The 26446-nt window shown below is 34.2% G+C and overlaps 1 protein-coding gene across 5 annotated transcripts in view; it reads right to left on the reverse strand.

Moving 5' to 3' along the window:
* The window catches only part of Ttd14 (TRPL translocation defect 14), a 69718-nt gene that overhangs the window by 18261 nt on the left and 25011 nt on the right, over window positions 1-26446 (reverse strand). The gene's annotated exons all lie outside the window — the stretch shown is intronic.

Genomic DNA, 26446 nt, shown 5'->3' on the forward strand with positions numbered 1-26446 from the left:
TGTTGACCTTGCCTGTGGGAATTGTATTTGTTTTCTACAAAAATACAACACCAGTACCATGTGGGGAATTTTGTCATAATAATGAAAACGCGTTTCTAAGATCGATTCGATGAAAAAAGTTTCAGCACCGACCGCAATTACTAAAACCCTTTTGGTATTTTTTCTACTTATAATTTTAAATTTGCTTTGTTTGAATAAATATTTATAGACAAAATACATTTCTCACAGGCAAAGTCATTAAAAACGGTCTGTAACCACCATATTCTCTTGTCCGATAGGTACAAACAATATAAACATAAAATTCACGAGTTTATAAAGAAAACCCAAAAATTGCAATAGTGTGAAAATTCCTAATATGCTCCGAAATGGCGCGATTTGAGATCAAATTGGTCCAGAACGCTTTGATAATGATTTTAAATTAGATTACAAAAAAATAAAAATTTTATTGAAAAGCAAACATGTTGTTATAACAGATAAAATTCAATAATGCATTACTGAACTTCAATGCATTTGGTGCGGAAACTTTTTTCGCGATAGAGAAAAAATTACACCTTATTTCATAATAGTTTTTCATGCTCTACACGGCTATGTGGTGGTATTTTCGATATCTGCAAAAAAGTGCAAAAAGTTATATCCCTATTGTATATATTATTTAACTGCTTTTTTGGAGGCAGACTTTTTGTTGGGAATAAATGTTCCTTTTAGATGTAGTAGATATTATCAATTCTTATATATAGATTTTCACCGAACCAGTTATTCTATGGGTGAACCACTTAGCAAAATGTGTACTGATTTTAATTCCATGTACTATAATGTGGACTTCTGCATGAGATTGGAAGTTATAAAATCTAATATAATATTATTTTTGTACTTTTTTTGTTCGGCTTTAGGTCCTCTTTTCAATAAAACAAAATTCTATTTGCTTTTATTTACTTTGTTTATTTCCAATATTTCGGACGTCTTCGACGACCATCATCAGGGATTTTTTGGTTTTTATTCAACTAACAAAAACTTTCATCCTATGTCACTGGTGAAATCATTTTTTTCCTAGCATCAATAAGTATATTTTTCTTCATGATGGGATCTCTCAAATAAAACGCTTGAATTTAAATTGAAAATGGCAAGCGTGTTATTTGAGAGATCCCATCATGGAGAAGAATATACTTTTTGAGGCTAGGGAAAAATATGTCTTAGTTTTTAGTGCACAAATAAAACACTCTACCTTAATTATTTGTAATTATTGTTGTGTATTTATTTCAGCTATAGTCCATATTTTGTTGCTTCAAAATTTGAAGAAACAAAATGTTTAACAGTGGATAATGAAATTGATTACTACGAGCGGAGGCAGAGAATACTATAGTTTCGGAAGCAGCCAAACTTCCTCATCAGTTCTCTTAACCGCTGACTCGGTGTCGATAAACAGGTCAATAAGAGTGACCAGAAAATTAAACAGAACGAGAAATTTTCTGTATCCTCCTAAATCTGTTGACCGCACAATTGAGTCAGAATAATCAAAATCATATACCCACTACTGTTTTTTATGCTGTCTTTGCATCGCAAAGAAGACAAGCATAAGTAGTGTTGTTTGCAGTAAGCAGAGATCACAACAAAATGTTGTTTTTGCTTTATGCGTAGTCAACAAGTAAGGCCGTGCTGATTGCCTGTTATTGTTGTTGGCTTTGTATTGTTGGACTGCAAAATAATACTTGTTGTGTATTTATTTCAGCTATAGTCCATATTTTGTTGCTTCAAAATTTGAAGAAACAAAATGTTTAACAGTGGATAATGAAATTGATTACTACGAGCGGAGGCAGAGAATACTATAGTTTCGGAAGCAGCCAAACTTCCTCATCAGTTCTCTTAACCGCTGACTCGGTGTCGATAAACAGGTCAATAAGAGTGACCAGAACATTAAACAGAACGAGAAATTTTCTGTATCCTCCTAAATCTGTTGACCGCACAATTGAGTCAGAATAATCAAAATCATATACCCACTACTGTTTTTTATGCTGTCTTTGCATCGCAAAGAAGACAAGCATAAGTAGTGTTGTTTGCAGTAAGCAGAGATCACAACAAAATGTTGTTTTTGCTTTATGCGTAGTCAACAAGTAAGGCCGTGCTGATTGCCTGTTATTGTTGTTGGCTTTGTATTGTTGGACTGCAAAATAATACTTGTTGTGTATTTATTTCAGCTATAGTCCATATTTTGTTGCTTCAAAATTTGAAGAAACAAAATGTTTAACAGTGGATAATGAAATTGATTGTGCGGTCAACAGATTTAGGAGGATACAGAAAATTTCTCGTTCTGTTTAATTTTCTGGTCACTCTTATTGACCTGTTTATCGACACCGAGTCAGCGGTTAAGAGAACTGATGAGGAAGTTTGGCTGCTTCCGAAACTATAGTATTCTCTGCCTCCGCTCGTAGTAATCAATTTCATTATCCACTGTTAAACATTTTGTTTCTTCAAATTTTGAAGCAACAAAATATGGACTATAGCTGAAATAAATACACAACAAGTATTATTTTGCAGTCCAACAATACAAAGCCAACAACAATAACAGGCAATCAGCACGGCCTTACTTGTTGACTACGCATAAAGCAAAAACAACATTTTGTTGTGATCTCTGCTTACTGCAAACAACACTACTTATGCTTGTCTTCTTTGCGATGCAAAGACAGCATAAAAAACAGTAGTGGGTATATGATTTTGATTATTCTGACTCAATTGTGCGGTCAACAGATTTAGGAGGATACAGAAAATTTCTCGTTCTGTTTAATGTTCTGGTCACTCTTATTGACCTGTTTATCGACACCGAGTCAGCGGTTAAGAGAACTGATGAGGAAGTTTGGCTGCTTCCGAAACTATAGTATTCTCTGCCTCCGCTCGTAGTAATCAATTTCATTATCCACTGTTAAACATTTTGTTTCTTCAAATTTTGAAGCAACAAAATATGGACTATAGCTGAAATAAATACACAACAAGTATTATTTTGCAGTCCAACAATACAAAGCCAACAACAATAACAGGCAATCAGCACGGCCTTACTTGTTGACTACGCATAAAGCAAAAACAACATTTTGTTGTGATCTCTGCTTACTGCAAACAACACTACTTATGCTTGTCTTCTTTGCGATGCAAAGACAGCATAAAAAACAGTAGTGGGTATATGATTTTGATTATTCTGACTCAATTGTGCGGTCAACAGATTTAGGAGGATACAGAAAATTTCTCGTTCTGTTTAATTTTCTGGTCACTCTTATTGACCTGTTTATCGACACCGAGTCAGCGGTTAAGAGAACTGATGAGGAAGTTTGGCTGCTTCCGAAACTATAGTATTCTCTGCCTCCGCTCGTAGTAATCAATTTCATTATCCACTGTTAAACATTTTGTTTCTTCAAATTTTGAAGCAACAAAATATGGACTATAGCTGAAATAAATACACAACAAGTATTATTTTGCAGTCCAACAATACAAAGCCAACATTTGTAATTATTTATTTTTTATTAAATAACTAAAATAATTGGACAATAAATTGGATTACACACTTAGCACGCCATCTGCAATACACTCTGAACACTACCACTACTTGCCAGCAAAATAAATTGGAAGTAATGCAATGTAGACTAGTTCTTTCACGGCATGTTTTTATGCAGTTCAAACGGAGTCGTGAAAAATGCACTCCATTCCTCACATTTTAACCGCATTTGGATGCAATCCAAAGAATCACATCCATTTGTAACATTTTAACAACATCCGGAGTCAGTTCAACGGAGTCGTGAAAAAGGCACTCCAATTCCTCACAATTTAACAGCATCCGGATGCAGTGCATACGGAGTCGTGAAAAAGGCACTCCGTTCACTACATTTTATTAGCAGTTGTTAGAGATCCCTACATGTACATAAATCAGTTTGTACATCTCTACAGGTAGCGGAATACATTTCCAAAAAGAGATAATCGTTTTAACATTTCCAAACATTTGTTAATACAAACTAAATAATATTTAATTTGTGAACATTTTTCCGGTAACTCACGAGAAGAAAATTTCCCAATGGAGTGCTGTTGGAGTACATGTCGAAATCTTAACTGGTGATGGGAAGACAATATCAAACCCATTTAGCAGATGAAGCAAAAGCACTTAAGCTTGGCTTAAATGAAGAGCGGAGGAAACACACATGTTTGCTATTGAATTCAATAGAGAATTTTCATAATTTGTGTTAATTTAATAAAGTTATTAATATTTTTGTTTTACACAAACAATAAATGCATTTTATTTTGTTATTCAAAACACGTGCTCTGGACTGCCTCCTATTCTACCCCAAAGGGTCAGTTAAAATGCAATGTCAAAGGGTCAGTTAAAATGCAGTGCCAAAGGTTCAGTTAAAATGCAATGCCAAAGGGTCAGTTAAAATGCGGTGCAATGGAGTCCCTCTTTCCGGGGTCACTCCCTTGTAAAAATCATGAGTGAAAATGCATAATTTGATGCACTTCCAAATCACTTGTACATATAATTTAACTGCCTCTTTGGAGGCAAACTTTTCGCTGGGTTTATGTATGATTCAAAGAATTTGCGGGTGAAATAATAAACATATAAACATTTTTTATTAATAAAATAAGATCTCAAAAAATAATAAAATGACTATTTTATTATCAGAAAACATCTGTCAAAAACTTTGTTTTTGACTAGGTTTATGACGTTTCTGGCGTATGTAGTACACGTCTGAAATGTATGTCAGATACGTCATAATTTCCGACAGACCATCTATGGTCAGTGTGTGTTTTGGTGTGGAAATTAAAAGAATGAAAGAATGGAGGTCAAGAAAAAGTGTATTTTTGGAAAAGAGGGTAATAAAACTGAAATTAAAAAATCGACTGACGAGCTTGAGATGTTCTGATTTGTTTACAATAATCAAAAAAAAGACATTCGCACTTCATTGTAAAAAACCCTAGCACATATACAAGAGTTGTAGATAATACCATCATAAGTGAATAGCGCTAATATATTCTTTACATGTTGTGAATTTCAAAATTTGAAAATTGTATGTGTGCGTAAGCTCTGTGCTATTAAAGAATTTTGCCTGATGGAAAACACAATATTTTTATTTAATCTTCGTGACATCAAGTCAAATATAAACAAGATTGGAGTTCTTCTTTAATTCAAAGTTGTATGCCCTAAAAATTTAAACCTATGATCTCTGATAAGAGAGTTTCGTGTGTAACATATACGCGCGTATAAATAACAATATGATATATAACAATATAGATATCTCCGGTTTTTATAGATAACTACATAAGTCGAAAATTGCAGATTTTCAGGAACGAAGTAAAAAGTAAAATAAATACAAGTATAGTATTTTGCGGATTTAAGCTACAATTTTTAACCAAACATTTAAGGTTCTTAGTGGTTCCACCCATTCTCGGCCAAAAATTGTCAACATAGGTCCACCATGTTATGGTATAGCCCCCATCTAACGGTATTTCCTGTTTTTTTTTTATTTTAAGGATTTTAGCTACAATTTTAAAGCAAACTTGCTGTAATATGACAATTGGGGTTCTAAGTTTTAGCTAAAATGTTTAACCGAACTTCTTCACGAAAAATCGTCAACATAGGTGCATGTTTTGATATACATAGCTATAATATAACGATACCTCCCGATTTTCGGTACTTTCAGGATTTTAGCTAAAAAATTTTACCGAACTAGCTGTAATTTGACATTTGAGGTTTGCAGTGGGTACGAAACTTCTCCACCAAAAATTATGGACATAGGTATGTTCACGATTTCTTGTAACCCCCATATAACGATACCGCCCGATTTCAGGTATTCTAAAGGTTTTAGCCTAATTTTTGGGGCAAAATTAGCTATAATTTGGAACTTAGTGTTCCCAGTAACCAAAAAACTTCTCCACCAAAAATTATGGACATAGGTCAACGATTTGTTATAGCCCCCATACAACGGTACAATCCCATTTCGGGTATTTTGACGTTTTTATTTACGTTTTCAGACCGAATTAGCTATAACTTTGCAGCTTGGGTTTCAAGTGATCAAGCAACTTATCCACCTAAAATTGTGGGCACAGAAAGAAAAGTAATTATGCCATATTATAGTATTTCATTGTGGATGGTATAAAAAATGCGGCCCGGCCGAACTTAACGCTTTTTTACTTGTTATGTTTATTTTTATACCCTCCACCATAGTATGGAGGGTATATTAAGTTTGTTTTTCCGTTTGTAACGCATTGAAATACTCATTTGCGACCCTATAAAGTATATATATTCTTGATCAGGGTAAAATTCTAAGTCGATCTGAGCACGTCCGTCCGTCCGTCCGTCCGTCCGTCTGTGGTAATCACTCTAGCATCCACAAAAATTGAGATAGGACGCTGAAATTTTGGGAAAATGCGTCTTTTGTTTGCAGGCAGGTCAAGTTCGATGATGGGCTATATCGGTCCACGTTTTGGTATAGCCCCCATATAACGGTACCCCCCGATTTACGGTATTTTGACGTTTTTAGCTACATTTTCAGACCGATTTGGCTATAATTTGACATTTAGGGTTCATTGGTGTCAATAAACATATATAACAAAACTTGTGGACATAGGTCCACGTTTTGGTATAGCCCCCATATAACGGTACCCCCCGATTTTCGGTATTTTGAAGTTTTTAGCTACATTTTTAGACCGATTTAGCTATAATTTGACATTTAGGGTTCTTAAGTATCAATAAACTTATATAACAAAAGTTGTGGACATAGGTCCACGTTTTGGTATAGCCCCCATATAACGGTACCCCCCGATATACGTTATTTCGACGTTTTTAGCTACATTTTCAGACCGATGTAGCTATAATTTGACATTTAGGGTTCTTAAGTGTTGATAAACTTATATATTAGAAGTTGTGGACATAGGTCCACGTTTTGGTATAGCCCCCATATAACGGTACCCCCCAATTTGCGGTATTTTCACGTTTTTAGCTACATTTTCAGACCGATGTAGCTGTAATTTGACATTTAGGGTTCTTAAATGTCAATAAACTTATATAACAAAAGTTGTGGACATAGGTCCACGTTTTGGTATAGCCCCCATATAACGGTACCCCCCGATATACGGTATTTTGACGTTTTTAGCTACATTATCAGACCGATGTAGCTGTAATTTGACATTTAGGGTTCTTAAGTGTTGATAAACTTATATATTAAGAGTTGTGGACATAGATCCACTTTTTTGTTTAGCCCCCATATAACGGTACCCCCAATTTACGGTATTTTGACGGTTTTAGCTACATTTTCAAACAGATTTGGCTATAATTTGACATTTAGGGTTTTTAAGTGTCAATAAACATATATAACAAAAGTTGTGGACATAGGTCCACGTTTTGGTATAGCCATCATATAACGGTACCCCCGATTTACGGTATTTTGACGGTTTTAGCTACATTTTCAGACCGAATTAGCTATAATTTGACATTTGAAGTTCTTAAATGTCAATAAACATATGTGACAAAACATGTGGACATAGGTCCGCGTTATGGTATAGCCCCCATATACCCCCGATTTACGGCATTTTGACGTTTTTATCTACATTTTCAGACCGATTTAGCTATCAATTGCCATTTAGGGTTCTTACATTTTCAACATAGCCCCAATATAACGATACTTCCCGATTTTCGGTACTTTGAAGATTTTACTTAAAATGTTTAACCGAACGTAGGTCCATGTTATTGTATAGCCCCAAAACAAACCTCCCGATTTTCAGTACCTTAGCTTTATTTTTTGGACGAACTTTCTGTAATTTTAAATTTAAAGGTCAACAAAAATTCTGCAACAAAAATTGTTCATTTAAGTTCATATTTTCGTATAGCCCACATACCTCCGAACTAGCTGTTAAGGACATTTGATGTTCCCATGTTATGTACCAATTTTCGGTATTTTGAGGATTCTAGCTACAATTTTTAACCGAATTAGGAGTTATTTGACATTAAAGGCTCCAATCAAAAACTGTCAACATAGGCCCATGTTTGATTATAACCCTTATATAACAGTACATCCCAATTTCTAGCCCACCAAAAATTGTCAACAGTTAGATATAGGCACCATAAAAAAGGGCCTCCCGAGTGAAGCATTTTATGTACATTATCTGACATTTTAACGTACTCACTTAAAGTTGGGGACAGGAATGAATATTTTATGGTGGAGGGTATGAAAAGTTCGGCCCGGCCGAACTTAATGCTTTTTTACTTGTTTATTTTAACATGTCTCTGTTAACATTTTTTCAAGTCTTTATAGTTTTATGTCTTGCCATGGGCATAGACTAATAGTACAGTTACACTAGAGTTTTTTGCGGGGTTAACCCACTTCGAGAGGATTTATTTGACGTTTGCACTATGGAGTTGACATTTGGAATCCAAACCCACTGGGTTAATCTGGTTAAGTGTAAGGCACAGACGTAGCCAGGGGGGGGGCCCGGGCCCCCCCGAAATGATTTTCGTTCCTATAGGATATTAGCTTATGTTACACATTTTTTTAAGTTTTGAGTAAAATTTTAAACTGTTTTACATTTTTCAAGAAACATGTAAAGTATATGGAGGAAGTATTGCAGAGAATTATTTAACTACATTGGTATACTTATTGTCCAACATATTTGAAAATATAAAAATAATGAAAAAGTTAGGCTTTTTGAGCAATTTTCGGCATAGTTGTTGTTAAGTTTTGAGGCGTTGTTTAAGCGTTTATCGTAATTTTAGGGCTGACTGTGAGTGTTACTGAGTTCAGAACTATACGTTCATTTGTATTTATTGAACGTTTGTAGCATATTACGTCCAATACTTTGGCTCATAAACAACATCTAGGAAAACATTCTTGCGATCTTTTGTTTTTAAAATTTTTGATAAGAGCAATTCAACAATAAAATATAAAATCGTTGCTAAATCCTTGTGGTTTTAATTTTTGTATATAGTCTCTAACACATTTTTGTAATGAACTATTTTGAACATCATAACAATTAAAAATTTACGCAAAAAAAACTATATCAACCATTTTTTAAGATATAATTTATGTTTCACCGCAGTGTCGTCGTTGTGGTTATTTGAAACTGGTGTCTTGCTACAAATTAGTAAATGCCTATTGGACAAAAAAAAAATTTTTGTCGTATTTTTATGTTTTGCTCGACCCTTTCGAATGTTAATAAAATGAAGATTATTGAGGTCAATGTATATATTTTATTTATTGCGTATTATTTGCAATATTTCGAAATTACATTGAATTTCATCTTCAAGGATTTTTCTGTCGATTACTCTTTAAATTTTATTTTAGGAAGTACTTTCAATGGATGCACATTTCTAAAATGATAATCTTTCCATCTTCGGCAAAGGACTTTGTGACGACAAACGAAAGCAAAAAAACTGATCGGAAACAGATTCTTCTTCGTCAAAATCTCAACAAGTATCAGTCGGCTTTGCGGACAGGAACTGAAACTTTCATCTATGGACAGATCGAATAGCGGCTACACAACCAAAATATTTCAACCCAAATCTATGTATTAGGAGATTTTCTGAATTGTGTAGCCATTTTCGGTCGTATACAAAATATGGATTTTATCATTTATCAGAAATGTTGCGGAGGAGGTACCTGAAGAAATTTACCGACCGACCTAGTTCATTTTGGAAGTAGATCTTATTTTGGGAGTCATTCCTTTTAAAAGATATTGCGCCCACCAGTCATTTCAGTTCGTCACAGTATAATTTTCAGCGTTTTTCAAGATATATGGACTTGCCCACGAAAAACATAATACCACTCAAAACACAAGGAATACCTTTAGTAAAAATTCCTAAGGATCCTCGAACAGACCTTAAACTGCATTAAACAACTATTTTGAAGGTTTGTGAGAGAGGTGCCCCAGTATGGTCCATATTTTGAGCTAAAACTAAGTTTGGACAAAATATTACTAAATCCAAAGCTTGGACCATCTGTTGCTCCGTCCAAGAAAATCGCGCATACCACTTTAGGTAAAATTCTTGAAATTTTTGGGGAAAATACCAGAAGGAGTAGACCGAAAATCACCATCATCGAACTTTATATAACGGTCGCAGAAATATTGTGATAAACAAAGTTTGGACCAACGCAGTATCCGGTTCGAAAGTTGGCGTACACACCAGCCACTACACATGGTAGCCGTAGGTGTTCTTTACAGGTTTCGGACCATTTTCTCTGGAAGTATGGACTTGCCCCTGAAAAACTTGCACTGTAGTAATAGGGACCCCGAGAACAATTGTTGCAAAAAAAGGAAAGCGTTTTCAGAGAGGTCTTTTTATACCCTCAGCCTTTAGGCTAAAGAGGGTATTTACACTTTGATACGACCAAAAATGTGCCTCATCGAAATAATGGTTTTAGACCCCAAGTATGTTTGTACGATATCCGTTTCAGACAATTTTGAGTAGATCTAGCAATGTCCGTCCGTCTGTCTGTCTGGCAGGCTGGTGCGCACGATAACTCTCGAACGGATCAATCGATTCGGTTCAAATTTTTGGTATCGAAATATTTTGTCCACATTCGAAGATTGACCATATAGGTCCACTCCTTCAGGTACCTCCCCCACAAATGTTCAAAAATTGTCGCGAAACTTATGCGCACGATAACTCTTGTAGGGAATAACCGATTTGGTCCATACTTTGCACATCGTGTAATTTCTACCAAACTTAGATGAGGTTCTAATATGGACTCAACTCCTCCACTCCACTCCTTCCGGTATCTCCCACACAAAAGTTCAAAAATTATTCGGAAAAATTGTGCGCACGATAACTCTTGATGGGAGTGACCGATTTGGTCAATACTTTACACATTCTCATAATATCTACCAGATATAGATCAGGTTCGAATATGGACTATATTTGTCCACTCCATCCCGTACCTCCCACACAAAATTATGGATAAGTTCAATTTAAGACCTGCTATTGAATCACTTTGATTTTTGTTGAAGCAACTTACATTCGCTGCCTCAATTACGATGGTAAAAGTTGTTTCAGGGGCAAGTCCATATTTCTTGAGAAAACAGCCCGAAGGGTGTAAAAACCCCCTATGGCACTCCCATGGTCTATGTCGGTCCATTCCTTTAAGTACCTTTTCCGCAAAATTTTTGAACTTTAATCCTAATCAACATTTTTGTCGGTTCATACGACTTAAATTTTGAAACGTTTTTTGTGGAAAAAGTGTTTCAATTTGCACAGGCTGAGGGTATATCTCTGTCGGCAAAGCCGACTGATACTTTTTTACTTGTTATTTATTAATTTGTTTATTTCATATTTCTACTTTAAACTAAATTATTATGATCTTATACAGGTATATTTACTAATTATCCAGAGAGGCCTTAAACTACACTTCTCAGAATATTTTGGAAATACTCAGTGGAAGGTTACCGAAAGAGTGGGTGGATATGGTCCATCTTCGAAGTTGATTTAAATTTGGACAAAACGTTACGAAGACCAAATTTTGGGCCGAATCGGTTGATATGTTCGAGAGTTATCGTGCTCTCCAGGCAGCCATGCAGACGGACCAACATAGCTAAGTCGACTCCAAGTTTTCTGAAACACACTTTGGACCTAAAATATTTATTTCTATGAGGCACATTTTGACTAAAGGCTGAGAGAATTAAAAATGTAGATTGAATACATTGGATTGGACGCCAGAATTTCATTTTAAACGAGTTCAAGACTGGTTGCCAGAGTTTTCCTTGTTCCTGATCAATTTATGAGAAGATCCACCATAGGAAACCAGAATTTATATAAGTGAAGTTCGACGATTGGACCCCAAAATTAGTCTATTGATGCACGATTGGGCGACAGAATAACTACAATTGGCCTATTTATGACAATAACAACGATTGGACACCTGAATTTTCGAAATTTAAAAATTGACCATATTCTGACACCACAGCGTGAGGGTTTCCGATTGTATGCTCTTTCTTTGGTCTTGCCGAAGTGATATCACTGAATTACATAACATTCACTGTGGTTGTGAGTTATTTGATAGATGGTACACCCAAAAATATATGCGATTATTAATATATCCATTGTTTTGAACATACATATATTAATTCTGATATATTGTCAAAAAAGTTCTGAAAACAAGGGGAAATTGGCCAAGAAGTCTTACGTCGTTTTAATTAAAAATAGTAATGAAAATTATTTCATCAGTAATATAAGTCTAAAATAAGGTTCACATCATTGCTAAATAAAAAATTTTCGCTAACATGAACTTTTACTATTTACTATTGTCTTTTACCATCATAAATAGTTCAAAAGTAAAGAAAGAATTTTTAGCCACAAAACCCGACTTTTATGTCTTCTATGGGGAACAAATGGGAAACAAAAGCCAGTAAATTGTTTAGCCATCTATAACCAAAATTCGGAACTATTATAACATGTTTTTGGAAAATGCATTTGTTGAAGTATTTGCCCTGTATGGCTTTGCTTTTTGTATAATAACTGACATTTCATTGAAATAGTGTAAACATATGCCAACGTATAAGAAAAACGTCGAAGTAAAATTTAATAAGAAATTATAATTAAATTTGCGCTATTGCCGCGAAAGCAGTGTATGTCAACATATTTATGACCTGTTTCTCTGAGACGATTCGAATTCAAATTTGTTCGAATTACTACTGTTATATCCCTATTTTATATTTATACATATTGGCAACTCTATATATTCATGAAATGTCATTGTTCATTCCTTTTTAGTTAGTCGTAACCCAAGGATTACACATGCAAGTAACTTGCAGTTGTGTATACATATTATAGTCGAAACTTCAATTTTTTCGAACTGACACTTGCACGTGTAAACGTTCGGAAAAATTGAAATTACTTTCAAAGCACTTAGTCCCAATTTACATTAGGCGAGTTTACTTGCGGCAATTGTCAGTTTGTAGGTGAGAGAGGGTGCTGAGAGGCAAAGGGTTACCATATGCCTCACCTCTCTCTCCTACAAAATAGAGTTGTACAATCTAGTTCATTTGAAAGATATAGTTCAATAGCTCAGCTCTTTAAACTGAACTAGGTCAGTGATCTAGTTCATAGTTCACTGTCCACTTCAATCATTCGGCTAAAAATCGTTCACCGGCGGCTCTTAGTCGGTCGTTTGATGAAAACGCATACATACACCAAATACAAACAAACAAAAGACTAATATAATTTAACTACTCCATAACAAAAATATTACATTTACATAGTTTTATTGCATTCTTAAAGAAAGATTAATTCATTTTAGAAAAAAACATCCTTCATTTAGGTGGCTGGCAAAAAAATTTATGTTGTGTGTGTGTGTGTGTGTCGAAATTGTCATTGCGAAAAAGCTTTGTGCGTGTGTGTTTCTTTTTATGTTTTCCATTTTTTCTATCCAAAAAGGCAGATTCATTAGGTAATCGATTCGACATATAGTAATATGTTATGTCTCTATGTTTTTGTAGAAATCTTCATTTTCGGACTGCTATTCCATGTACCTTGATCCAAATAAACTGATCACATTACGAAGGCATCCCTTAACATAGACGACGCCGTCACTTTATGTATTTGTGAACGACTTGTTGAACTAGATTGTGAATCGTTCGTTGATCGTACGGTCACCGACTGATTATAGTTCAGTGAACTATTGAACTATAATTAACTATATCGACTGATCTAGTTCATACGCTCTTTTCAATGAATCGTTCAATTGAACTAGTTCGTTCATGAACTATACAACTCTACTAGTCCCAATTTACATTAGGCGAGTTTACTTGCGGCAATTGTCAGTTTGTAGGTGAGAGAGGGGGCTGAGAGGCAAAGGGTTACCATATGCCTCACCTCTCTCTCCATAAAACTGACAATTGCCGCAAGTAAACTCGCTTAATGTAAATTGGGACCTACAAAATGACAATTGCCGCAAGTAAACTCGCCCAATGTAAACTGGGACTTACATTGATTACTGACAAGGAAATTTTTGTCGGCAGTGAGGTTGTTAGTTGGTGTGGCAGTAAATATGTGTGAGTGTATTGGTATTTTTCGAACTGTCACTTGCATGTGTAAACGGGGGTAAGTTATATCTTATTGAATAAACGTACTGAATAGCAACAGCGCGTGTATTATTTCAACCCCTCTCCGACACAACAAATTGGCAAAGAGGATGAATAGGAAAAAATCAAGATTTAAACAATTCAATTTATTTATTTTATTCAATTTGAAATACAATATGCTTAAACCAGTGACTCACTACTCAAACAAAAGGACAAACGTCCAAAATAAATGCAATACTAACGTAATGAAGAAAAAACTTAATATATAATACTATTAATTACTAAAAAATTAAAATTAAAAACATATATCATATGGCCTGTTCCCGTACTTTATAAAGTGGTAAAAGTGGTAAAAGTTGTAAAAGTCGTAAACGATTTTCATATAAATTTTGTGTACGGGAACGCAAAATGTGTAAAAGTGGTAAAAATTGTAAAAACTTTTTAGTTCTGGAACAGAGCTATAAATGAAAAACACTGCATCACACTAGGGATACGCAAGTCGATTTTCGAGTAATCGATTCCTCGATTCTTTGATTTGAAGAATCTAAAAATCGGAATCGAGTTTTGACTTCATAGAGAATCGAAAGATCGATTTTCTATTATGATTCTTCGATTCTTGCAGTGGAAATCGAAAGATCAATTCTGTTTTGACTTTTTGATGTACCAAGAAAATGAAACATACAGATTACATTGGTAAGAGCAAGACTACAATATTATATTATTTGTTTACTGATGAACAAAGTTAATCTAACGGTACGGCAGTGTTAAACGCGAAGCATTGTACACTAAAACGTTCACATTTTCAACTAAGAGATGACGCCTTAGATCGAACGATTCTCAGTGAGTTCTAAGTAAGAATCAAAGGATCGAAAGATCGATTTTTGATTCCTACGTAAGAATCGAAAAATCGATTTTTGAGTTCTAAGTGAGAATCAAAAGATCGAAAGATCGATTATTGAGTTCTAAGTAAGAATCAGAAGATCGAAAGATCGATTTTTGCTTGGTAATACGTATCCCTACATCACACTGTGAGGTACTACTCTAATAAGAGAGATTTGAGAGATCCTATCATGAAGAAGATACTATCATGAAGATATACTTATTGAGGCTAAGAGAAAAATTATTTTCTAGTTTTTAGTTAATTTATAAATAAAACACTGTAACTTATTTTTTAAATTATTTTTAATTTTTTAGTAAATAGTTTTTTTGACCACTGAGAACGCCATAACCTATCACAAACAATTTAGGCAGAAAATGTAGATATAAACGTCAAAATACCTAAAATCGCGTTGTACATTTATATACCAAAGTTTCTAAACCATTGGTAACTCCAAATGTCAAGTTACAGCCACTTCGGGTTAAAAATGAAGATAAAATCCTCAAAATACCTGAAATCGGGTGGTACCGTTGTATGGGGGCTATAGGAAAAAATAGACCCATATTGGTTTTTGGTCCCATGTGCATGCATTTTCAGGTTGTATACAAGCCATCATTGTCTACATCGGTCGATAATTTGGTAATTAAAATTGATTCGATATTTGTCAATAATATTGTCGTTAACCATTTATAGAATCACACTACAATTGTTCAACGCGAGTCACTTGTAATACATTTTTTGTATATTTTCCAATTCAAATAAACATTGTGCAAAAAATAATTGGTATTTTTTTCCTGAATTGCTACACATATTACGTTTCTTGCTTGCACTAATCCTATTATATATATGCTTGTCAAGTCAGATTGCACCGCATCACTGGCGAGAACTTGACACTTTGCCCTAATTAGATTAAGACATTGCGATATTATATCAATTATCTACAAATACAATTACAAAAGTTTTCTAACAAAAAAATAAGATTGGTTCTATATATATATATTATGTTACTTGTTTAAAAATCATAGTTTTGAAAGGAATGTTACGAAATTAAATCGAAAGTTATTTAAATGTAGAGTGTGAATTACATACATCAATTTTTCACTTACATTCCGGACAAAACAAAAGACAAAACCATGTTGTCCAAAAATATGTTTATATTTAGGATTTTAAATTCAAAAAGGACAGTGTTGTTATGTTAATTTATTACTCGTTGTCTAGATTATGTAAATACAGTATAATCTCGATAATCCGGGCACCACATATTTCGGCGGTGTCCGAATTATTGAATTGTCCTGAATTGAATTGTACCGAATAGTACTAAAAATAAATTATTTTCTATGATAAAGTCACTCGTAGTAGGCGTAAAAAAGTTTTTTTTTTTTAATTGTAATTGCTAAAACCGAACACTCAAATGTAAAATAGAAGTAAAACAATGCTCTAAGTGTAAAAATATACAGATGTCCGGATTATCGAGTAGAAAACTCTCGACTATTTTAGTGTCCGGATTAACAAGTTCCCGGATTATTGGGACTATACTGCATTTTTAATTTATTTTTAGAGCTTTTTACGGGCTCTAATGCAGAATAATTTGGATTCACTCCCAGACTTCTTCATATTTTTTTTTATTTTCCGTAATCAAAATAAATGTTGTTGTATCTTTGGATAGATTTCAAATGTTGTTAATGATTAATATATACATTTTCTCATTACAACATTTTCATTTCATTCAGGGGTTAGGCCATTTACAAAATTGAACATTTTTTATTGACTTGTTTTAAATGATTCCACAAAAACATATCCCTCATTTACTCAAAGAGTGCGTCAAAAATGCGTTTTCTGAGTTAGCACTTTCTATTTTTTCTACGACTTCTACGCTAACTTAAACTCAACGAGTTACAGCTCAGGGTTTGACATAATTTAACAAAAAAGTTATTTGAGTTTATGAAGTACTAAAACACTTCAAATCATGCTTGATCTTGCACAGAAATTTAGCTCTAATATCTGTCTATCTGTTTGCAAAACATGTTCCAAGTAGTTATTTTATTTTTTTGTGTAATAATCTCTTTATGTAGGGAAGTCAAATTTTATTCTCCAACATAAACGCGTTTTTCTCGAAACTGGATTTTTTGAGATGTGTCGCTCTTTGAGTAAATGAGTGATATGCTGATCGGTTTATTCATTTTCGAGCTACAGTGGGCAACGCAAACTGCTTTAGCAAAAAACAGTGTTTGGTAGACGCCCATTTGTCAGAAAACTGTGCAATATTGTTCAACAAAAAATTTTCCGAAAATAGATCAAGGAGTGACTTTTCAGGCTTTTTACGTGGTCAAGAAGTGGCCATAACCCCTTAAATAACAAATATTAAAATATATGTACTTTTTTTCTTTATGAATTTCCTATTTTGTTAACTGGAACATATTTGAAACCAGATTTTTTAATAAATTCCTTTTTTCAAACCTTTTTTAAAATATGCATACATCCCAGCAAAAAAAGTCCTCCCAAAATCATGGGTTTTGTAAGGGATTTTTGGCAGCCGTAACTACTCGCAAACCCCCTTTCTTCCCCATTATTTTTACAAGGGCATGTTGCACTCAGTTTGTAGTTATTTTATGACCACTAGAATAACTATTTATTCTGTGGCAACTAGAAATTGAAAAGTAAGTTGAAAAAAGTCTATTTTTAGAACAGTTGATGTAGAGTTTTTTTTTTTAATTTCATCACACTCGCTGTGCGAGTTGAACACACGAACCCACTGATTTCTAGCCAAAGACACTACATACTATGCCACGCACACGAACACAAATGGTAGCTTAAGAACTTAAATGTGCAGTGCACATGTGCACCACGAACTGTTATTTTTTAATTAAAAAAACTCGCGTGCCGACAGTGAGCGCTGAACACACAACCCTAGGATTTATAGTCGGACACACACTCACTGTGCCACAGTCCTCATTACTTAGTGAGGAGCAAAGTAAGTAGGTTTGCCTTGTAATTTTTTTAAGAAGTATCCCATTACTTTTCAGATTACTTGTAATGGGAAAAGAAGCTTGTTTACATTACTTTGTAATGGGTTACGTAATGACTAATGGATCCGAATTTTTGCTGGGATGCCCAGCAAAAATCCTCATTACAAACCTCCTTTCCCACCCATTATTTTAACAAGGGCATGTCGCTCGAAATATCTGGTTACTTTGTAACCAGAGGTCCCTTTTGATTCCAGGATATAAGTTTGTACGGAGTGACCGTGTTGGTCGTGTTGATGGTGGAGTTTCTCTGTACATTGCACATGGGATTGGCTATAAGGTAGTCTTCCGTGCGAGTAGTTATGGTGTATGTGAGTCATTGTGTGTTGAGATTCGCGTTGGTACTTCAGTTGTGTTAGTAGCTGTTGTATACCTTCCTCATGGTGACATTGAGTCCTTCCGTGATACGCATGAGAGTATTTTTGATCGGTATGCTATTGTTATCGTTCTTGGCGATTTTAACTATAATTTGTTCAGACCTTCTAACTCTGCTGTTATGAGGGGTGTGTGTAGATCACTGGGCTTAAGTATTGTACATAATTCTCAGCCTACCCATTTTGATTTGGCCCATAGCTCCACCTCACTAATTGACTTTTACCTGATAAGTGGGAATTTGGAGTTAGGGTTTTCGTCTCAGGCGCGGTGTCCGAGTATATCCCACCATGCCTTTATTTTTGGATGTCTTGATCTACCTGTTGTCTTAGAGGAGAAGTTTATTGAGTATTGGGACTTTGGTAGAGCTGATTGGGTTGGCATTGTCGATTTTATATGCAATTATGGTTTCAGTTCTCTATATCTATACCAACGTTTTTGGTCGCGTGAATAAAAGTCAGCTGTGGAAATCCCTTAGGTCTTTTGGCTGTTTGGATATTGGTCATGATATTCCGTCTATAAATGTCAATGAAGCAAATGATTATGAGATTATGAGTTCGGGTACTACTAACTTCAATGGTCAATTTCGTTGTGGTAAGGTTGATGAAGAGAATGATTGTTTTCGGTTTTATTGCATATTCATTGATGATGTTGTAAGGGCTTTGAGCAGGGTAAAATCTGGTGCTGTTGGAGTTGATGGTGTACCAATCAAATTTTTTAAGAGTATTTTTCCATACGTTTCTTGTCATTTCCTACATTTTGTAAATTGTATTATTATGACGTCAACGTTTCCGCGAGCGTGGAAGCTTGCTCGTGTGGTGCCGCTACCAATCTTATCACATCCTCAATTTGCGTCCGATTATTAAAGATGATGTCGTTGATTTCCTCGATGATCGTAAACTCTTGAGTAGATCTCAGTTTGGATTTCGACAGGGGTGTAGTACAACGACTCACTTATTGTGTCTTACTGATATGATAAGTGATGTCTTTAATTCCTCTGATATTGGCTTGTTATTGGGACTTGACCTGTCAAAGGCGTCTAATAATCGTGCTCTTTTACTTGAGAAGTTGAAATTTAATTTTGGATTTTCTTCTTCGGCGAGCAGATTGATTGCTTCGTATTTGGAGGGCAGATCTCAGTTTGTTTCCCACTTGGGTGTTGAGTCTGATATTTGTGGTGTTCAATGTGGGGGGGGGGTCCTCAAGGTTCTGTCTTGGGTCCTCTGTTATTTATAATGTTCATTAATGACAGTGGAATCGTTTGTTGATGAAAGATGTAGTTTATTTTTGTATGCGGATGATGTACATATGTTCTTTAGGGATAGTTGTGTGACTGAAATGGTAATTTTGGTGAATTCTGTTCTGCTGTCAATTTCGTTATGGATATCGGCCAACGGTCTTGCGATAAATTTGAGTAAAACAAAAGCTATGTTGTTCAATCATCCTGGAGCTCAGGCTCTGGTTAATATCTGTGTGAACTCTATGGGTGTGGAACTTGTGGATGAAATGAAATGTCTTGGTGTTATAATTGATAGTAAGTTGGACTTTAAAAAGCACATTGATGTTTTATTGTCTCGTGTGAGGTTTCAACTTCGGAGATTGTATTGCCATGATGCTTATTTGCCTCTATTTGTGAGGAAGAGAGTGGCCGTATCTTTATTGATGTCGCATGTTAATTATTGTTTGGAAGTCATTAGTGACACCTCTTCTGGTCAGATGCAATGTATTGGAAAGATTGTTAATTCAATTGTTCGTTATGTGTATAACTTGCGACGTAGTGATCATGTATCAATGTTTGTGAGTGATTTTCTTGGGGTGTCTTTTACCAATTATGTTGATCTTCGTATTTTGCAATGTCATGCAGGGTTATGAGCAACTCCGACTCATTTCTTAGAGATAGTTTTGTATTTTTTAGGTTGTCTACAAATCCACAACTTGTGCTGCCTAGATTTTTGACTTCCATTGGTGAAAACTCTTTTGTTGTTAGGGCAGTGAGACTGTGGAATCGGCTGCCTCTGGCCGTACGTAATTTTACGAATACCAATTATTCTTATAGGCTTAAAGTCATGGAATATCTGCGCTCTTCATAATTATGGGATCCTTTATTTTTTTATTGTTTATAGGCTGGGGAGCCTTGTCTATATTGTCTGCATAATTCCTAGATTTCTGAATCGCTTCTGTTATACATTTGTTTAATTTGTAGCATTTCTACTGTTTTCAGTAACTATTCTTGCTCTTTTGTTGAGAGCTAATACATTTGGAATTTTGTGTCCCGCCAACCTTTTGCATTGCCTTACTAGACTGTCTTGTTTAGTTGGTGACAGTGGTTCGAGGTATTGATATTGATTTCAATGAATTCTAAGTATAGATTATTGCTATTATTAATTTTAAGTTTTATTTCTATTTTATTGTATGTATTGTTAATTAGGGTATTGTGGCTACATAATATAAGATATAGGCCTGTGAGGCTTATTTATATTTTTCTGTATAATAAATGAAATGTAGTGGAACATATTAGTCCATATAGAGAGTGATAAATAACTATAAACAAATCGGAATTTTAACGTCAAAGTCCAGATCTGGACGGTCAAAGCCCAGATTTAGACGGTCAAAAATATTTTCATACCGAGAGGAGCTTAACATAACTAATATAGCTAAAACAAGAGTACTGCATAAAGCTGGATATAACGGTAGAGTCGCACGGTGAATGCCATACATATCACTAGTGAACAGGCAGAGGCGTATTGAGTTTGCTAATGAATACATAAACAAGCCTCCAGAATTCTAGAAACAAGTGATATTTTCGGAAGAAAGCAAGTTCTGTATGTTTGGAATAAAAGGACGTCAAATAGTTTGGAGAAGCTTGAAAAACAAAATCTAGTTTGGCACGGTAAAACATGGTGGGGGTGCTGTTATGGTTAGGGGTGTATGGCAGCTTCTTGAGTGGGCCAATTTATATTTATTGAAACGACAATGGACAAGTATGGTTATCTAAACATCTTGAAACACAATTTGAACCAAAATGCAGAAAAACTTAGCTACGACATTTTGGTTCCAACAAGATAACGTTTCAAGGCATACTGCTGAGATTGTTAGGCTTTGGCTTCTATATAATGTCCAGATCTGTTTTTTACGTAAAAATTCAGGCTTGTTTATAGTTAATTATTACTCTCTATGTGGACTAATATGTTCTACTACAGTTTCGCCAATATTTCGATAGGTTTTTCCATAATTTACCTAGAATTTTCCTTTTTGCCCTTGTTTTGCATTCTTGAAATAATTTACTTTTTTAAGTTAAGTGTGCAAACAATCTCACAGAATGATCAGTTGTGACAATATTGATTAAAAATTTAAGAAAACTGCAAAAAATGTCCAAAAAACTAACGGAACTATTACAACCTACAAAGTGAACGCAGACATTTTGGGGCCCTAATTTAGCAGTTGTAACACTTTTATACCGTTACTATTACGAAGAATAGTAACGTATTTTCCGGATTTTTTATTCTTGTACTGAAGAGTGCGAATAAAATATTTATGAAAGAAAAACTGTTCTCATTTACCCATTTATATTATGTTTTAGTATCACTTTAGAAAAGTAGTAAGGTGAACGCAGACTTTCTGAGCTATGTGTATGTAGAGCAGCTACTCCATAAAAAAACACTTAATGAGACAACAGTGATACAAGTAAAATTATTAAGAATAAAATTTAAAAAATGCACATGTTAGCGATTGCAAGAAATGTAATATTACGTCAAAGATGACGATGACCCTTCCATATGGACATCTAACAGGGAATAATCAAAGTTTTACTTCGAGTGTATCGCGAAAACCAAAAAGGTACTTGCCAAGAGGCGAGGACACTGTATCGTGAAAACTTTGTAGAATTAATTAATTAAATGAAGATTTAAAAATATATACATTTAAATTTAATGAGATGTGTCATTTTGCTATGATAACATATTTCTCAATCATATTAACTTTTGATCGTATGTAAATATATACATATGAATTTAATAATTTTAATTCACTGTATGTATAAATAATAAATGGAATCTTAAGGGTCACGACCAAAAATGCTACGCCGCAGTTTATTCAGTATAACTTGATTATAATACATACTACTTTTTTAACATAATATGTTAATCGTAAGTTCATGCTGTTTATAGATTTTTTAAGGGAAGATTTGTACTTAAATTTTGAAATAACCAAGGTATCTCTTTAAAAACAACAAATTATGACTAAATTTTAATTCCTTATTTATATGTAATTTTAAATATGCTATAATTCATGAAAAGAGACCTTATTTAAATTGAAAGGTCGATCTAATTATTATACTTTTTCGATCATTTAAAACTACATACTACTTTTAGAAAATCGGAAAATTTTCGAATCCCAAATGTTATATTCGTATTTAAATTGGCACGTTGTTTATTCTTCTAAGAGGCACATTCACGCACGAACACCAAACATGTTTTAAAGAAGAGCATTAACCATTTTATTATGAATTATGTATGAATAGGTTATTACGTGTACGCAATTATGAGAACGAACGATGTAGTTCGAACAACCGCGTGGACATATGTATAGCCCGTTTACATAAAACCAGTTTTAACAAATCCACTGGGTTTTAAATGTCAATTCTATTTTGTATATTTCAAATAAATCCTCATAAAGAAGGTTAACCAGACAAAAAGCTCAAATGTAAATGACGTTTTATAGAACAGATGCTCTGTGCGGGCCAACTAAAGTGCCGTTCACATGAGCCATCATTGCCGTATGAGATGTCAAATTTGCCATCTATAAATTTTGTACACATCAAAGACGTAAAAAAAGATAGGAAAACTCAATTGTTAACATGTCGCTCATTTACTCAAAGAGTGACACATCTCGAAAAATCAAGTTTCGAGAAAAACGCGTTTTAAGTTGGCGATTGAAATTTGACTTCCCAACTTAAAAAGATTATTACACTAAAACTAAAATAACTACTTGGACGATACTTGCAACCAGATAGCCAGATATCAGTGCTAAATTTCTGTACATGATCAAGCATGATTATCATTATCATCATCTACAGACACGTAACATCATATAACCTCATCCATAACACACAACATATCACACTTCACCATATAGCCGCATCTATAATCACTTCATCCATAGCCGACTTAAACCCCCATCATATCACAACAACATCATCACATACAACACATATACTTAAATAGTCAGGATGATCACAATGGACCTCAAGGTCTCCGAGTGGAGTGGCTGCCAGCACGGCAGCTGCGCATCCTAAACCTAACCTAACCTAAGCATGATTTGTACAATGCTCCATAAACTCAAAAAAACTTTTGTGTTGAATCATGTGAAACTCGTAGTAAATGAGCTGTAACTCGTCGAATTTTAGAGATATGCATGAAAATTTGACACAAGATAAAGTAGAAGTCGTAGAAATATAGAAATTGCTAACTCAGAAAACGCATTTTTGAGTTATGTCACTCTTTGAGTAAATGAGCGATGTGTCAATGATGTTAAACCCATCTGTTGATACGATATCATAACAACATTGTTAACTATTTTAAGCAATAGTAATATATAATGGACTGATAACTGATATGGAGTACAATTATGAGTTTAAAAATTCATTTTGAATGTTTCGTCAAAGACATAAATATACTAAGATGGTACACTTACATATACTTTACATAATGATAGGTAACCACATAACTAATGTTAAGAATTCTTTACACAACTTGACGTTATTTACAGTCCTATGTACAATGAATTGCTTTGTTTCTGTTTAGGGCGAGGTTTCTTTCAATACATTTTTGATAAACATTATTTTGCATAGTCTGGTCTATCTAGCTTTATGTCTTTGGTTTTATTCTTCATGTTTTCCTTTTATTATTTTTATATTTTTAGATTTGAATAAGATTTGAAAAGTCAATTGTGAAAAATTATCAACAGATGGAGTTAACCTCTGATGTTACGATATCATAACAACATTCTGTAAAGTAGATAGTGTACGAAAACTGTTAAGGCCTAGGTACATAAGCTGCCTCGCTTGGATGCCTTGCTTTCCTGTTTCATTTCTCACATAACAAAAATAAAAGAATAAAGAAGGCCGAGCAAATTTCGAACTGGGTTGCCCTTTTCTTTTTTATTATTTTATCAGAAGCAAGCAAGGTAAGCAGGCAAGGCAGCTTATGTACTGACCCCTTTATTCTCTGAAATGCATTGGAATATTGACAAGAAACAAATTTAAACTCACATGTCATGTTACAGCATTTATTTTTTTTTTATTAAAAAAAATCAAAAAAGGAAACAAAATTTAGACACAAAAACTCGTGTCAAATGGAAAAAAGGCGATTAGCATTGCTGTTTTTGTTAACCAAAATTCCACACTATTATCACATGTTTTTGGAAAATGCATTTGTTTCCTGTCTTCCTGTCTCTCTCCTTCTATGTCTTTGGTACACATGTGGCAACTCATATGTAACTTTTTCTTTTAGGGAGCGGCTATTCGGTCGCCTGACGGCCCTTTAGTAAGTTTTACCACCTGTTTTCTTAAAATGATTTTATTTACTTTGAGGAATTGCGAGCGAATTGGCTTTGTTACTATAATGCTAGATACATAAATAAAATATTCCCTTAACCCATTTCGTCCCGAGACAATTTTTTATTTTTTTTTAAGAAAAAAAAAAATACTTTTTTAGGGTAATTAGGACCTACAGATGTCAAAAATCTACTCAAAAAAATTGATTTTTCGTTTTCCCGGAAAATGGTGTTCGAAATTTCGAACACTGGCGCGAACACTATGTGTGTTGAAGTAAAAAATGATGTATTTGCTGTTTAATTGATTTATTTTATAATTTTTGAATGAAAAAATGGTTGAAGAGTGATATTGTGTCTTCTTTGGGCCTGCAAAACTTTTCCCCGTAAATGTGTCAGTGCTGGTCCACGTTTTGGATTATATTTTGTGAAACTGTTACATATATTACAAAATTCCCCATTACTACTTTTTAAATATAATTTTTCCATACATTTTAAAATAAATTTAAAATGTATCCAAAAATATAGGTTTCAAAAATGTACCCCTACCATCGAGGGGGAGGGGGAGTTTTCAAGGGAAGTTTCTTTCATTTCCTGACAGGAAGGTGCTTACCAGTGTACGTAAAAATACTTTATGAAACATTTCCAATGGTTTCGTTACATATTTTCCATAGGAACAATACAAAACGAAACATAACCCACGTAGACCGAACTCGGTGTTTGGCTTCGTTTTGTTTAGATTCGTGAGTGCGAACCAAACGAATAGCGAAAAGGTCTCAATTCCACAACAACATACATATAGAAAACGAAAATGTTCAAAATACGTGAACGATTCAATGAATGATTAGTTTGGTGGTTGAAAACATCAACCGTACTATTATGTTCCAAGTATGTTGATGTTAGCTGATAAGGTTGTTAAGCAATCATATGTTTGTGTGAGGCTAAGAGTCTGAGAGTGGCATTGATCGTTTCGCACAGCAAATGTTTACCAAAAATTCTTTTTGTTTCGGTGGTGAATGAAACAACTCCGCAAAGCATAGCCGAAATACATTTCAGATTTCGTACCGTTTTCGTATTTTTGCATTGAAAAGTTTGTGGTTTTGTTTTGTTTTGAGAGCGAAACGATTCACAGAGGGGAAACATATGCCTAAAGTTGCTCAAAACTCAAAATCGTTTTTTTATGAAAAAAAAAAAAAAAAAATGTTGATAAACGCGACCAGACTCTTTTCTATATTTGCTATAAACATCCTCGACTTTGTAAGATTAACCAATCCAATTCAGCAGTCGATTGAACTCAGCCATACTGAAAACAAAAAGTAAATTTTCGAAAACTAAGAAATAAGGTGAACATTAAAATAACATTATTTTCGCGAAAATTTATATTTTTCAAGATTTATTGTTTTTGTACAGTCTCCGAACAAGATTAGCATTTAAAATTTTCAGATTGATTTTACATCTTTGCTCTTTAATAATGGTGATACATATCCTCTTTATAAAAATTTTTTATGATAATTTTTAAGATTACTACAATTTTAATAGTGAAAAAGTCTATTTCCCCGTCGTTTCCCGACCATAGTTTCTTCTA

This window comes from Musca autumnalis, unplaced genomic scaffold (assembly GCF_047663935.1).
Source record: "Musca autumnalis isolate F117 unplaced genomic scaffold, ASM4766393v1 scaffold_5, whole genome shotgun sequence".
Lineage (NCBI taxonomy): Eukaryota > Metazoa > Arthropoda > Insecta > Diptera > Muscidae > Musca > Musca autumnalis.